The sequence below is a fragment of the Diadema setosum genome, chromosome 18, assembly GCF_964275005.1.
Source record: "Diadema setosum chromosome 18, eeDiaSeto1, whole genome shotgun sequence".
NCBI classification, from domain to species: domain Eukaryota; kingdom Metazoa; phylum Echinodermata; class Echinoidea; order Diadematoida; family Diadematidae; genus Diadema; species Diadema setosum.
In genome coordinates, this window is record NC_092702.1 from 33,502,335 (window position 1) to 33,514,215 (window position 11,881).

Consider the following 11,881-nt stretch of genomic DNA (forward strand, 5'->3'; position numbering starts at 1 on the left):
TCGTACCAGCAGAGCATGTTGGCTTTTAAATTCACTATATATGAATATCTGTGATACAATGATTATTCAAGTAATCCTTGTATTAAAGCGGTGCTTGCCATCACATCCACCTGGCAGCAAAAGCAGTATTTGGCAATATCAATAGAAGAAGATTGTCATTACATTCAATGCAAAATAAATGGATGTTTTCCGAAGTGTCCAGTGATGGATCATTCTGATCACCTGATCATCCTTTGTTTGAGCATGACTGATGAATTCCATGAATAATTGTTACGTTGGGCAAGCTAATGCATTCTGTTGCTTGAAGACTAGTGGAGTGCCTAATCAACTGAGAAAGAAGAAAGGTCATTTGTACCCATCTGTACATGAGCTAACCCCGAACTGGCTTGTTGTCCAGACACCCGCACATACTCAGTAATCAGGTGTCGGTGACGATCATTTACCTCAAAGAAAGACTGCCGTGAACAGTCTATGTACGTATATTAGGTCCATGGTACAACTTTCACCAGTTATACCGCAAAGCGGCCCTGCTAAGTCTCAGATATTCACCAGCTAAAAAGCAATAGCTTCAGAAAACTGGTCTTATATTCGTTTATGCAATTATGTACGATTGTACTTTGGGTCCTTGCTTTTCCCACTCTGGACCGCACCAATTATCTACATTAGAAGACAACGGCGTAAATCCATACTGAGGAGTGGGGGGGGGGGGGGATGGTCACCATCACCACGATTACAAGCCCATAACCGGACCGGCGCAGCCTTTTTTTGGGGGGGGGGGGGTGGGGGTGGGGGGAGAAGCTTAACAGGGATCGGATGCCCCACTCTTTTGCATGAAATATAAAGTGGGAGAAAAGTGGCAGCAACAACATAAAGACTTTTTGTTCTTGTTGCTTTTTTTTTTTGGTGTGTGTATGGGGGGGGGGGGGGGTATCCGGCCTCTCCCACACGAGGAAGATTTTGCATTTTCAGACCTGAAATTCAGCGATCTGGTGCTCACTTGTGGTGAAAATTTTGTTTTCTTTTCTTGAAAAAAAAACAATAAGAAAATGAAATATTCACAATATATTATTGAATGACAAAATCGTGGTATTTCAGCTCTTGCTGTGCGACATCACTGTGAAGGCCTACTAAATAATGGGGCCTATCATCGGCCAACGGCGTAGCCAGGATTTGATCTTAGGGGGGGCGGTTAGTCTGCGAGGGAGCGAAGCGACCGAGCCCGAGCGAGCGGAGCGAGCGAGGGGGGGAGGGTGTGGGAGGGGGGTGTCCCCCCTCCCACGGTAAGATCTTTTTGCATTTTGATGTTGTAAATGGTGCAATTTGATGCATGTTTTTGCGCGTTTTATCGACGTGAAACAGTCCCACTTGTTTAGGGTAGCAGTATATTTTAGTGTAGATTATTTTAGAGTAGATTATTTTAGTGTAGATTCCCACGAGCGGAGCGAGCGAGGGGGGGGGGGGTGTGGGAAGGGGGTGTCCCCCCTCCCACGGTAAGAACTTTTTGCATTTTGATGTTGTAAATGGTGCAATTTGATGCATGTTTTTGCGCGTTTTATCGACGTGAAACAGTCCCACTTGTTTAGGGTAGCAGTATATTTTAGTGTAGATTATTTTAGAGTAGATTATTTTAGTGTAGATTCCCACGAGCGGAGCGAGCGAGGGGGGGGGGGGGAGGGTGTGGGAGGGGGGTGTCCCCCCTCCCACGGTAAGAACTTTTTGCATTTTGATGTTGTAAATGGTGCAATTTGATGTATGTTTTTGCGCGTTTTATCGACGTGAAACAGTCCCACTTGTTTAGGGTAGCAGTATATTTTAGTGTAGATTATTTTAGAGTAGATTATTTTAGTGTAGATTCCCACGAGCGGAGCGAGCGAGGGGGGGGGGGAGGAGGGTGTGGGAGGGGGGTGTCCCCCCTCCCACGGTAAGAACTTTTTGCATTTTGATGTTGTAAATGGTGCAATTTGATGAATGTTTTTGCGCGTTTTATCGACGTGAAACAGTCCCACTTGTTTAGGGTAGCAGTATATTTCAGTGTAGATTATTTTAGAGTAGATTATTTTAGTGTAGATTCCCACGAGCGGAGCGAGCGAGGGGGGGGGGGAGGGTGTGGGAGGGGGGTGTCCCCCCTCCCACGGTAAGAACTTTTTGCATTTTGATGTTGTAAATGGTGCAATTTGATGCATGTTTTTGCGCGTTTTATCGACGTGAAACAGTCCCACTTGTTTAGGGTAGCAGTATATTTTAGTGTAGATTATTTTAGAGTAGATTATTTTAGTGTAGATTCCCACGAGCGGAGCGAGCGAGGGGGGGGGGGGGGCGGAGGGTGTGGAGGGGGGTGTCCCCCTCCCACGGTAAGAACTTTTTGCATTTTGATGTTGTAAATGGTGCAATTTGATGCATGTTTTTGCGCGTTTTATCGACGTGAAACAGTCCCACTTGTTTAGGGTAGCAGTATATTTTAGTGTAGATTATTTTAGAGTAGATTATTTTAGTGTAGATTCCCACGAGCGGAACGAGCGAGGGGGGGGGGGGGGGAGGGTGTGGGAGGGGGGTGTCCCCCCTCCCACGGTAAGAACTTTTTGCATTTTGATGTTGTAAATGGTGCAATTTGATGCATGTTTTTGCGCGTTTTATCGACGAGAAACAGTCCCACTTGTTTAGGGTAGCAGTATGTTTTGATGTAGATTATTATTGAACAATTTGCATATATAATGGTATGATTTAAACACACTTCTTGTATTAATTCTTTTCACTGAATATCATGAACACGACTGAACCCGAGCGAGCGGAGCGAGCGAAGGGGAGGGGAGGGTGTGGGAGGGGGGGGGGTGTCCCCCCCTCCCACGTGAGAACTTTTTGCATTTTGATGTTGTAAATGGTGCAATTTAATGCATGTTTTTGCGCGTTTTATCGACGAGAAAGAGTCCCATTTGTTTAAGGTGTAGATTATTATTGAACAATTTGATTATGAAATGGTACAATTTAAATACACTTCTTGTATTAATTCTTTTCACTGAATATCATGAACGCGACTGAACCCGAGTGAGCGGAGCGAGCGACGGGGGAGGGGAGGGGAGGGGGAGGGGAGGGTGCGGGAGGGGGATCCCCCTCCCACGGTAAGAACTTTTTGCATTTTGATGTTGTAAATGGTGCAATTTGATGCATGTTTTTGCGCGTTTTATCGACGAGAAACAGTCCCACTTGTTTAAGGTTGCAGTATATTTAGTGTAGATTATTATTGAACAATTTGCCTATAAAATGGTATCATTTAAATAATCTTCTTGTATTAATTCTTAAACTGAATATCATGAACGCTGTATGCAGTTCAGCAATCAAACAGAAAAAGCATGCACACGAGGGTGTAGATAGGGGCATATCCCCTCCCACTCGAAGGTGATTTTGCGTTTTCAGACCTGAAATTCAGCGATCTGGTGCAAATTTTTGGTGCAATACTTTTTCATCGAAGTGTTAAAATCACGGAATTTAGCACTTATTCCGAATGTGCACCATCTGTGTGTATGTATAAAGTCTAGTGAGGTAGAGCTTAGGGGAAGAGGGATTCCCCCTCCCGCTCGCGGAGCTTTTGCGTTTTTAGAATTGAAATAAAGCGATCTGGGTATAGCCACAGCTCTACTTCTATGCATGGCGGAAGGGGGGGGGGGGGGGGGGGCGGGCGAGCAGGGAGACGGCGTGGGCGAGTGTTATCTCCACCCTTCCCTTCCGATGGAGCTTTTGCCTTTTTAGGTGATCCGAGTATCCTCTCGGATCACCTTCTGTATCTGTACGGATTCTTTCTTCTTCTTTCTTTCTTTCTGGATAAAAGTTGTGTTTCGATTAGCTCAGAAAGTACTCTTCCTATCAATGCCAAAATTATACCATATATGTATCGTGTCCCAAAGACGACAAATCAAGTAAAATCATTGTCATCAGTCGACCGTGACGTCACTATGACGTCATTATATGAAAACATATTCTCAATCATATCTCATTAATGGAATGGAATTTTTCAATGAAATTTACGTCACATAAAATTCAAGTTATGCGCATTCTACCTATCTTCTCAAAATTCATATTTTCTCTTAAAACGTGCGCGTACGAGCGCGTTGAAATATTTGTATGCTCAAATCGAGCTCAAATTTTTTTGCACACGTTTCAGACCATTTGGAACATTTTTTGAAAAATTGAAAAAATTGGACGGACGCGTACGCGCGCGCACATATACGCACGCACAGCTCATATGAAATAGAAATTTCCCGTTTTTTCACTCTTATCGAATGCCTGAAATGTCAAGGAATATTTCTACCAAGTTTCAAGTCAATCCGACTCAATATGACGTCATACGGGCCCGTCAAAGTTGAAATTCCGCGCGCGCGTCAATGGCGATATACAGTGCAACAATGCCAAAAAACCGCCAATTCTAACCCCGATTTTACTCGTCAGGATGGACGGTGACCCCCCATTTTCTTTACATATTCTAAAAGCTGATGAGTTGTACATGTTATTTCATGGGTTGGCGAAGCTGGAAAAATGATTAAAAGATATCAAATTTCTTAATAAAGTAAAAAAAGTAAATTTTCAAAATGACGTCATCAAATTTCAAGTTCACTCAAGCGTATCTCACTTATTCTTTTGTTGATTTTCGTCCAAATTTCAATATGTTGTAGCTTATTAAATGTTCTTTCAGTCATATGATAACAACATTTTGATTGGATGACGGCATCACCTCGTAAAAAGGGATTGAAAGTAACATTGTCAAATTTGACCAGTTTACGTGTTATCTCTATGGGAGTGCAGTTTTTCTGGAAATGAAACTGACATGACTATCTTTATCGAGCACTAGCTCACTTATGCTTCGGTGAATTTCTCCCATATTTTAGTATGTTGTAGCTGAGACTTTGGGCTATCGTAAGTGTGCCCTTCGTTTTTTCATACGGAGTCGGCATCACGTCCAAAAACTTGGTTGAAATTAAAGCTTATCTTCGATGTATTGAAATATTTCTTTCTTTCTGCAACTTTCTTTGCAATAACTCAAGAAAAAGATACCCTATCACCACCACATTTTGCACATGTTTAGTTCATGTCACGTACATTATTTCATAAATTAACAACTACTTCATCAGACGCCATCTTGGGTATGTAAATTAGGGTCAAAGGTCATAAATGTTTCATCCTGTATCTTGGTAAATACATGTCCTATCTTTCCCATATTTTGCACACGTAAAGACTATGTTACAAGGGTCATTTCACAAAATAACCACTTTTTGCTCAGATGTCATCTTCTCTGTGCAAAGTGGGGTCAAAGGTCATATGTACCTCTTTCTTTATCTTCGTTGTGACGTGCTATGTCTATGGGAGGGGATTTCTCTAGATGTGAAAATTGACATGAATGTCTTTATCGAGCACTAACTCACTTACCCTTCGGTGAATTCCTCCCAGATTTTGATATGTTGTAGCTGAATTTTTGCGCTATCGTACGCGAGCCCTTTGTTTTCAAATGGTGTCGGGATCACGTCCAAAAACGTGGTTGAAATTCAAGCTTATCTTCGATGTATTTTCATATTTCTTTCTTTTTCCAACTTTCTTCGCAATAACTCAAGAAAAACAGCCCTATGACCCCCATATTTTGCACATATTTAGTTCATGTTACGTACATTATTTCATAAAATAACAACTACTTGATCGGACACCATCTTGTGTATGTAAATTAGGGTCAAAGGTCATAAATGTTTCATCCTGTATCTTGGTGAATACATGTCTTATCTTTCCCATATTTTGCACCTCACGCAAAGACCATGTTACAAGAATCATTTCACAAAATATCTACTTTTTGCTCAGATGCCAACTTGGGGGTGCAAAGTGGGGTCAAAGGTCAAATATACTTCATTCTGTATCTTCGATAGTGTATACGGAGTTCGGTACCCAAGATGGCAGGTCTGACTCCCTTTTCTACACGGCCAATGTCTCTAAACACAGATGAAACCTATATGGTCATGCCTATTGCGATCAGGACTCGAATCATTGATTAAAAAAAAATCGGATCACCTAATTTGTCAGTCTTGACAAATTCCGAGTCTAGTTAAGGTTGAAATTGAGATATCTTGTATACGCATATTTGATAGAATCAACATTTGGGAAATCACACACACACACACACACACACACACACACACACACAAAATGATGGGGGGGGGGCTGAGGGAGGAAAGGGTCGATTAAAAGGGTAAATTCCCCTTATACGAGGGAACCTTGAGATTTTTTAATATAAGTGATAAGTCTTGTGCACTCAGAATTATTCATATATTTTTTTTTTTTTTGTTGGTAAATCTAAAAAGTGTATAATAAGCTAGGGAAAGAGGCACAGAGGGGAAGGGTTTGGGAGGGGGTATCCCCCTCCCAAGCATGAGAGATTTTGCATATTTTGAATTGAAATTCAACGATCTGGTGCACACTTTGAGTGAAATATTCAAAAAATATCTTATTTGATGAAAGGTTGCAAAGGAGACCCGCTTCATGTGCATGCATACAGTATACACGCATTTTTTTTCCGCCTTCCAAATCCGCGGTCCAAATCTTAGGGGGAGGGGGGGCGACCGCCCCCATCGCCCCCCCCCCCCCCCCTGGCTACGCCAGTGTCATCGGCGTAGACAGGATTTGATCTTAGGAGCCTAAGAGGAGCGGTTATCACGGTTATGTGAGGGAACGAATCAAGCGAGGGAGGAGGGTATGGTAGGGGGGTTTCCCCCTCCTACGGTGAAATCTCTTTGCGTTGAAAATTTTGACATTTTTCAGTCCAAAAACTGCCGTTTGTAGCTATATTCTTCGCTTTGGAAATTAAGGGGGGCACCCCAGGCGCAACTGCTGTCAATCATTGGCAGCAACGTCAGGAGAATGGCATAGCGATTAAATGCGAGCGAGCGGAGCGAGCGAGCATGAAAATTTTAACATTTTACAGTCTAAAAACTGCCGTTTGTAGCTATACTTTTTTCGCTTTGGAAATTAAGGGGAGCCGCATCAGGCGCAACTGCTGGCAATTACTGGCAGCAACATCAGGAGAATGGCATAGCAGTTAAATGCGAGCGAGCGGGGCGAGCGAGCTTGAAAATTTTGACATTTTACAGTCCAAAGACTGCCGTTTGTGGCTGTATTTTTTCGCTTTGGAAATTATGGGGGCACACCGGGCGCAACTGTCGGCAATCGGGCAGCAACATCAGAATGGCATAACGATTAAATGCGAGCGAGCGAAGCGAGTGAGCTTGAAAATTTTGATATTTTACACTCCCACATGTCCTTTGTGGCTGTACTAGTATTTTTTCGCTTTGGAAATTAAGGGGGGGGGGGGCGCACCGGGCGAAAACTGCTGGCAATTACTGGCAGCAACATCAGGAGAATGGCATAATGATTAAATGCGAGCGATCGAAGCGAATGAGCTTGAAAATTTTGACATTTTCCAGTCCCAAAAACTGTCGTTTGTGGCTGTATTTTTTCGCTTTGGAAATTAAGGGGGCGCACCGCGCAAAAACTGTGGGCAATTACTGGCAGCAACATCAGGAGAATGGCATAATGATTAAATGCGAGCGATCGAAGCGAGCGAGCTTCAAAATTTTGACATTAACAGTCCCAAAACTGCCGTTTGTAGCTATATTTTTCGCTTTGGAAATTAAGGGGGCGCACCGGGCGAAAACTGCTGGCAATTACTGGCAGCAACATCAGGAGAATGGAATAATAATTAAATGCGAGCGAGCGAAGCGAGCGAGCTTCAAAAATTTGACATTTTACAGTCCCCAAACTGCCGTTTGTAGCTATATTTTTCGCTTTGCTCACAATCACTGGCAGCAACATCAGGAGAATGGCATAGCGATTAAATGCGAGCGAGCGGAACGAGCCAGCTTGAAAATTTTGACATTTTACAGTCTAAAACTGCCGTTTGTAGCTATACTTTTTCGCTTTGGAAATTTAGGGGGCACACCGAATGCAACTGCCGGCAATTACTGGCAGCAACATCAGGAGAATGGCATAGCGGTTAAATGCGAGCGAGCGGAGCGAGCGAGCTTGAAAATTTTGACATTTTACAGTCCAAAGACTGCCGTTTGTGGCAGTATTTTTTCGCTTTGGAAATTAAGGGGGCACACTGCCGGCAATTACTGGCAGCAATATCAGGAGAATGGCATACTGATGATGCTAGCGAGCGAAGCGAGTGAGCTTGAAAATTTTGACATTTTCCAGTCCTAAAACTGTCGTTTGTAGCTATATTTTCGCTTTAGAAATTAAGGGGGCGCACCGGGTGCACCTGCTGTCAATCACTGGCAGCAACATCAGGAGAATGGCATAGCGGTTAAATGCGAGCGAGCGGAGCGAGCGAGCTTTAAAATTTTAACATTTTACACTCCAAAAACTGCCGTTTGTAGCTATATTTTTCGCTTTTGTTTGTCCCACTTTTATTTGAGAACCACCCCCCCCCCATCGACGCCTCTATACATATCAAAGATCTGCTGCACACTCTTTGATAAATTAGGGAATATACGTCTATGTCAAAAGTGTACAAAGTTTATCCCTTATCCTGTATAGCGGACCTTTTGCATGTTCATGATTGCAATACAACGATCTGGTGCATAGTTCTTGCGATATTTGGACAATTTTCCATTAAGAAAGTTCGAGATTTGTCCTCATCTCGGGAATTGCTTGGGGGATAAATGATTTGTCTGTCTAAACACTTCTTTGGGGCGGGGCAAATGCCCCTTTGCCCCCCATAGATTCGACGTCCCTGATCTTCCCTTGGTAAGCCCATAGATGTATCCTGACTGAGTCATCAGTCACTGTCGTTTCTCAGGAATGATTCAGGAAATGGAGGGGATTCAATTATAAAGTTGTTGTTATTGTTTGTTTGTATGTGTTCGTACATATTTTGCAGATGGTCCCCAGTTACTCGCGTCATAGCATGTTTATGTAGACCTATACTATTTGACGTTGTCAACGCCTGAGCCATACCTTACAGTGTATGTCGATGTTACTTTCTTCCTTTCCTACAAGATAGAATACTGTTCAGCTCTGTTACCTGTCTGAAGGCCGGCGTACAAACGTCATGCAATATGCCAAAATTTATACAATCACATTTCTGCTTCCTCCATTTTTCCCCTCAAAATTCAGGGGGGATGATTGTACAGGCCATCCCCCCCCCTCCTCCATTTCAGGGGGCCCCGGGATTTACGCCCATGTTAGAAGACCAACTTTGTGATGAAAAGTATAGGGTCGGCCTCTAGCTTGCTTGCCTCCCGGTCCACACAATCACAAGTAAACACTGGTGCGGTGTATCAATGGTTCCATGACATTTGCTTCTGTGACAATTGCTCCAACTAAATATCTGCATGCTTATAGCCCAACATCGGATCATATCCACAAACGTAACCCTAATGCAGCTGTCATTTGTTTGACGCACCTCTTGACCCCCAGGATAGGTGCGTCAAAGTACCAATGTGCGTCATACCTTTTAGGTACCATAACGTACCCTCCGTCACAAAAAGTGACACACCTCTATGAGACATTGACGCATTTATGGTGACGCACCTCTTCGTGAAAATGACTGACCCTTGACGCACATGTTATTCGCGGTACGTACCAGACTGGTGAGGATTGGGTTAAACCAAGGAGGTTCTAGAGAATGGAGTCACAACCGTCTTATTTCCTTTGCTAGATGTTCGAAGCCGCCGCTCAAAAATATTTGAAGCATGTGCAAAACAGGATCTGCCGCGCAGATAGGAAGACAATTGACTCGTGTCTCATTGCATAATCACCAGCCACTTTCAAAGGAAGATATTTCTTTGTGATGGTAATTACTTTTCGCTATCCCTTCCTATAAAAGGTAGGTGGTACAGACATGAGGATGCACGAATAGAAATTGAGCAAAAAATGCTGAAATGAAGATGAAAATTACTCGACTGGGCATATGCGGGCACTAATCTGATATATCTATCAATAAAGAATTATACTTGAAGATTATTCCATATTAGTTTCATTTGTGGAAACTAAGCGGAAAAGTGATAAAACCAGCTTTCCAGGATGGTACAGTTTTAAACATTTTCACATGATACAGCTCAGATTTACACTTTTGCGCAAATTTCTTGACGGAAATGTCTTTTGTTTTACATGCTTTATCATTAATTGAAATTTCATTTCATTTAATAAATAGATAAGCAAAATATGGCCAAAATTATGATAACGTTCAAAATTAATCTTCAGAATGCTGAGCAAGACGGCGGCAAGGAACATCGATCATCAAAGGCACAAGTGCACCTGTGGAATTCCTTTGTACATCAAAAGAAATCTGACAATAGTTATTGTTTGAATAATCACAGCCAGTTGGAACTCCAATGTATAAAACCTCCTTGGTTAAACCAAAGAGGTTACATATAGAACCTCTTTGGGTTAAACCAAATCCTCACCGTGTCGAACTGAACCGAAAACCATATCACAACCCTAACACTGTAACCCTAATCAAGCTTGACCCTAATTAGTCTTAGAGAAGATAAGATCGGAGCAATTGTCGCAGGCAGCAAATGTTGTATCTTCTTCTACTTTGTGCCGTATTACATCACTATTCAACTGATATGTCAATTATATCAAAACTCAATGCGATCGTAAAATTCGCTTTGTGTTTGCTCTGTGAGCTTCTGTGCATGGGCAACCCCGGCGCGGGGCGCTGTATAACGGTTCACCAGTAACGGGGCTCACACGGGTAAATAATTCCCCATAGAAACGTGTCTTAAAATTCAAATTTCAAAAAATTCTGTAAAATAGCTGGGAGATGAGGTGTTTCATCTTTACTAACCTGGATAAGTGAGATATTACCTTTCATCCATCAAATTTCCAGGGTGGGTTCTTCTGCTCAAATTCTGTCCAAGGGTCCGCAAAGCCAGACTACGAGTTCTTGTCACTCAAAAAATCACCTATTTTCCGTACACGTACCCAATGAAATATAGTTCCCTCAAATTCCATCAGAAAAGCTTTCATCTTCCAACCAAAATGCAGTTTGTAGAGGAATTCATACTCAATATCTACAGCTATTCAGTTTTTTTGCCAAACTACATCATTGATTTTTAATTAATTTTTTCTTCATTTATTTTGGTATCTTTGGTACGAATTTGTGAAGGGGTCTGGGACAGTCCATTTTATTTACAGGTGTGAGCCCTATAGTGGAGGTCATATTTCCTATTTGACTTTATAATATCATAAATGTGTTTTTGATGATATTTTCCCCTACATCATATGAGAAATTGCACATTCAAGGGTTATAAAGCTTCTCAAAGGGAAACTTTTGAAAATCATGCCCACTGGGTTTTAAAAAAAATAAATCTTGCAGTGTTGATCAGTTCTTCATAAGATGAATACATAGATGCAGGCAGTTATCCTTGATTACGGGGGTGTCATCATCACCTCATAGCCTATAAAGTACTTGATAAGACTTTGTTTTGTCAAACAGACTAACTTTATGTATTTTGAGCTGTTTCAGTGGTAGCCAAAACAAAGAAATACATTAAAATAACACAGTCATTCAAAGTTGTGTGATACTGATGACTGCTATATGTACTAAGATCTAGTATCACAAGAACATATAATAAGAAAACCAATAGTAGCAAGGCAGAGTTGGGGGGGGGGGGGGGGGAGTAGAGGAGAGAGGAAGAGGGGGTAGGGAGGAGAAGGGGGAGGGAGGAAGAGATCTGACACATTACAAGCTACACAATACAAGAATAACACAATCATTCAAAGTTGTGTAATACTGATGACTGCTATGTACTAAGATCTAGTACCACAAGAACAATACTAAGTATAAGAAAACAAATTGTAGCAAGGCAGAGTTGGGGGGGGGGGAGTAGAGGAGAGAGGTAGA